Genomic DNA, 5,548 nt, shown 5'->3' with positions numbered 1-5,548 from the left:
CCCTACCTCTCTTTCACCCCTATAAGGGCATGAATTCTTCAACTGCAGGAGACAGAAAAGTCTGAATTCTGCCCCAGTCTCAGGCAAACCACTAAGTCTTGTAATGGTGTAGTCTCTGAGACCTTACATTCCTTACTAGCCACTGTGCCAGTACATCAGATTCTCAGTCCCTGCCCAGGATGGAAGCCCTTTCACATACACATTTCATGTAATTTTAATAATAAAATTAGGTAATATCTCACCAAATTTCATAATAGAATAAATTAGAAGGAATTAGAAACAGAGGCTTCTAACTCCAAGGTGAATTATTGCCCCCTGGGCCATAGCTACATCCTCCCACTCTTTATTCCTTCCAGTCCCCTCACCTCTCAGCCTGCAACCCAAAATCATTATCTTTAGGAAATTCTCACCACATGTGGACACACACAGTTTCACAGTCATAATGAAGTATAGAATTGTGCTAAAAACAGAGAGATAGTACAAGATAGTACAAGTAATTATACAGTAGGCAATCCAAGTGAGAATGGATTTTGGAACCAGAATGCCTGGGCTCACATCCTCATTTCTCCACTTAACTAAGTTATCTGAAGTAATCCTGGTCAAGTCCCTTCCCCTTCTATGTTTAAATTTTCTTATCTATCAAATGGAGATAATAGCAGTACCTATTTAATGAAATTGTTGTGAGGATCACATAAGTTAATGTATATGAAACACTTAGACGAATGCTTGTTATATGACACAAACTGTAAGTATTAATTCACATTACCAAATCAGTAAATCAATTTTCTAACTCAAGAATTGCAGTCACTGAAACCACTCAGCCACAAAGTAGAAATAAAGTGAAACTCAAAGCCATTCTGAGACAGTGTTACATTCCCAGGAAGGGTCTTCATTTTTCTCATTTTGTGTATCTCCAGACAATTTATGAAAATACATTTAAAAAAACTCTACGGTATAGTTCAGAGTTGAGTCAGAATAAGCAATTTCTACCATGAATTCAGATATCTTAAGCCTACCAGCTAATGCTAGCTCATAGCTGAAGACCTTTCACATACCCAATAATGATCATTTAAATATCTTAAATCCATCAGTGTAGATATCCAAATCCTTTTGAGACAGAATTTTTTCACATTGAACTTTCATCTCGCCATGGAAAAGATCAACCACTAAGAGACGCACAATCTACAGATTATGTGCCCAACTTTCTTCATATTGGCGGCACAAGCCAGGCACTGTGCTGGCCCTGAGAAATACAACAGAGAGCTATATAGACAGCCCCTTACCTCACAGAGCTGAAAAATGGACAGTCGTGTGTGCTCTCCATATATGGTTGCCACTAACCATATATGACTATTTCAATTCAAAATTAATTAAAATTAAATATTAATAAAAGTAAAAATATATTTCTTCAGTCATGCTAGCTACATTCCAAGTGTTTCATAGTCATGTGAGCTTAGTGGCTACTGTACTGGACAACAGAGATATAGAATATTTCCAGCATTATGAAAAGTTCTATTGTGTATTGCTGACCTAGAGAAAGATGAAAATAAGTACAGAGGCAATGAGAATACGGTGTGAAAATGCTATGATGGAAAAACACGGGATGCTGAAGGAAAAATCTATAAAGTCAGACTTGGTAGGAGATAGGGACTAGAGAAAAATTCCTGGAGTTAGTGACATCTAAGCTGAGACTGTTTGTTTAACAAACATCTTCTGAGCATGTGCCATACTCCATATGTACCATGTGCTGGAGATACAGGAAAGATTAAACAAAGGCTCTTTCTGATAGAGCTTTAGTGGAGGAAGATAAGAAACAAATATACTCCTGAGATAATTTCTGGTTATGATGAGTGCTATGGAGAAAAAAACAGGATGACAAAAAGAGGCTACTTCAATCCACTGAAAAGGCAGGACTCGGTTGAGTTTGAGAGTCTTAAAAACATAGTGGCACAAGCTTCAAGGTTGTGTGACTCTTTTTTCCATCAGTGCTCAGTCACCTTGAGAAAGTTCAAGAAAGTCAGACTGTGGGGTCTTCTAACAGTAGAATGGTGGGTCCATAGAATTAAGCATATGGCAAGGGTTATTAACACTCTGGACCATGAAATTCAACTTTAACAGAAAAGGCAGTGAAGGCAGGTGGACTAATACACACTGAGAAAATAGACAGGTTGAAAACTGCAGATTTGAATGGGGCAAGAGGAAACAAAGGGCAGGGACAACTGGCCACAGGATTGAAAGGACAGTCAGAGCCAGGCAGGCAATAGTTAGAGAGCAAAATGTTCAAATTTTACCGTTCAGAGAAGAAAAGTTCCAGGGAGTAGCCACAGAACTGGGTGGACAAAATAGACCAGAGGTGAAAGCAATGCAGGTGAAAATGTACAGATGTGAGATTGTGACTTGCCCCTTAAGGCACCACTCAGGATTTAATCCACAAGGTCACCATAGACCTACTTTATTTTTTCCCTCCCAAAGACTACTAGACCTATCACATCACTCTGTGCCCATTTCAGAGTAAAACTTTTCTTTTTTCAAGTCACCTGCTTGGATTGAAAGCAGGAACATAACTACATCTCCTAATGGGCTGGTGTCTGCTCAGATCAGCAACCAAGTACCCAAATTCCCCAGCTGGAATTGATTCTCCTTGATAGAGGATGCCCTACAGCTCTAGGATCCTCCCATGTTACCAGCAAAAGCCAGAGGATCACTTAATCTTGGCTTTCAGGCCTAACCTTACCTCTAAAAACAAGATCAGTCTAAGAAAAGGGAGACTCATTTAAAGAGCCGCAAGAAAATCCCCCAGCCTCAAATAATTCCCCCAACTGGGTTTACATTTGCACATTGGCTTTAATAACTGCCTTCTCTGGCCTTAAAAAAAAATGAGAGCAAAATGTTGTTCTTACTTCCAGCCTTATCCCCTCATTTTAGCTTCTACCACGGGAAATGTCTGTGCTTCAACCAAGGCTGTATGGTCTGCAATCAAATTAGGAACCCTGACACCATGCCCACAATAAGTGAACTGACAGATAAAACCTGGCAAAATCATCATGCAAAATAAACTTTCCAGAAACATGGTCTGCCCTTTCACTACCTTATAATGCTTAGGGTATTCCTACTCACACTTCCAGACCTTGCTCTTTTGACTCTCCATGTTAATGAAGACTTTCCCAACCCTTAGCCACCTTCACCTATAAAACACTCTCTCCTATATGACACTACTATTTCTCTACTGCAACTTTAAAAAGATCTATCTGGCCCCCTTATAAAACCATTTGTGAACAAGGGAAATGTTTTTTTAAGTTCATCTTTATTTTTCTGGTTCTTCTGTAATATCTAATACATCAAACGCATGTAATGAATATTTTTGGTAGAAAAGAAGAAAAAGCAGGACCAAGGGAAAGAGGGAGGAAGGAAAGAAAGAGTGTATGAAATCAGGAAGGAGAGGAACAATGGGTCAGTTGGAGAGAAATGATGAAATTCTAGACGTTCCTATTACAAAAGGTGGAGGCAGGAATAAGTAGAGAAGTGGCTATGAAACCCATCTGAACCTAAGCCTGCATTAGTCTCTAGGGTCTAGAAAGTCTATAATGTTCCTTTACAACAATTGAATCTGCATTCCTGTGTCCTTTGTCTTACATTTTCCTGTAGAGGAAAGCAAAGCTTAGTGGAGAGGAGGCTAAAGTCAAAGACCTGGTTCTTGGTTGTATGGCTAGTTGGTCCTATAACCCCAAATGAACCACTTAAACCCCTGAATCTCAGTGTCAGCAGGCTAGTCATATCTGCTCTATGTTCTTTTGGGGAAGTTCAAGTGAGATAATGGAAGTGAAAAATCTTTGTAAAATCTAAAGGGCACTGAGAATGGATGAAATTACTGTCACTGGATTTATATCTACATGGCTCCCAGATCTACCATCCCCCAGGCCGAAGTATAGATTCAGTTGACCCAGGGTCTCATCTACATACAGAACAAGAAGTACACCTTGCTTTCATCATAGGTAAGTTAGACAACATCACATATATGATATGGTTTGGCTCTGTGTCCCCACCCAAGACTCACCTTGAATTGTAATAAGCCCCACGTGTTGTAGGAGGGACCTGATAGGAGGTAATTGGGCGGGGCGGGGTGGTTTCTCCATGCTGTTCCCATGATAGCAAGTGGGTTCTCATGAGATCTGATGGTTTTATGTGTCTGGCATTTCCCCTTCTGGCACTCATTCTCTCTCCTGCTGCCCTGTGAAGGGGTGCCTTCTGCCTAGATTGTAAATTTCCTGAGGCCTCCCCAGCCATGCAGAACTGTGAGTCAATTAAACCTCAGTCTCGAGTATTTCTTCATAGCAGCGTGAGAATGAACTAATACGGTAAATTGGTACTGGGATAGTGGGGCACTGCTGTAAAGACACCCGAAAATGTAGAAGCGACTTTGGAACTGGGTAACAGACAGAGGTTAGAACAGTTTGGAGGGCTCTGAAGAAGACAAGAAGATGTGGAAAAGTTTGAAACTTGCTAGAGACTTGTTGAATGATTTTGATCAAAATGCTGATAGTGATATGGACAATGAAATTCAGGCTGAGGCAGTCTCAGATGGAGATGAATAACTTCTTGGGAGCTGGAGCAAACATCACTCTTGCTACGCTTCAGCAAAGAAACTGGCAGCATTTTGCCCCTGCCCTAGAGATCTGTGGAACTTTGAACTTAAGAGAGATGATTTAGGGTATCTAGTGGAAGAAATTTCTAAGTGGCAATGTGTTCAAGAGGAAGCAGATCATAAAAGTTTGGAAAATTCGCAGCCTGACAATGTAGTGCAAAAGAAAAACCCATTTCCTGTGGAGAAAATCATGCCAGCTGCAGAAATTTGCATAAGTAATGAGAAGGCAAATGTTAATCACCAAGTAAATGGGGAAAATGTCTCCAGGGCATGTCAGACACCTATACAGCAGCCCCTCCCATGGTGGGGCTTGGTGGTCTAGGAGGGAAAAATCACTTCCTGGTCTGGGACCAGGTGGCCACTGCTCTATGCAGCCTTGGGAAACAGTGCACTGCATCCCAGCTGCTTCAACTCTTGCTGTGGCTAAAAGGGGCCAATGTACAGCTCAATCCAGTGCTTCAGAGGGTGCAAGCTCCAAGCCTTCCACGTGGTGTTGGGCCTGCAGTTATGCAGAAAACAAGAATTGAGGTTTGGGAACTTCTGCCTAGATTTCAGAGGATGTATGGAAATGCCTGCATGTCCAGGCAGAGGTGTGCTGCAGGGGCAAAGCCCTCATGGAGAACCTCTGCTAGGGCAGTGTGGAAGGGAAATATGAAATAGGAGCCCCTACACAGAGTCCCCACTGGGGCACTGTCTAGTGGAGCTGTGAGAAGAGGGCCACTGTCCTCCAGTCCCCAGAAAGTAGATCCACAAACAGCTTGCCCCAAGTGCCTGGAAAAGCAGCAGACACTCAACACCAGCCCGTGAAAACACCCAGGAGGGGAGCTGTGCCCTGTAAAGTCACAGGGGCAGAGCTGCCCAAAGCCATGGGAGCCCACCTCTTGCATCAGCTTGCCCTGAATGTGA

Source organism: Rhinopithecus roxellana, chromosome 8 (assembly GCF_007565055.1).
Source record: "Rhinopithecus roxellana isolate Shanxi Qingling chromosome 8, ASM756505v1, whole genome shotgun sequence".
NCBI lineage: Eukaryota > Metazoa > Chordata > Mammalia > Primates > Cercopithecidae > Rhinopithecus > Rhinopithecus roxellana.
This window is presented reverse-complemented; position numbering follows the sequence as displayed.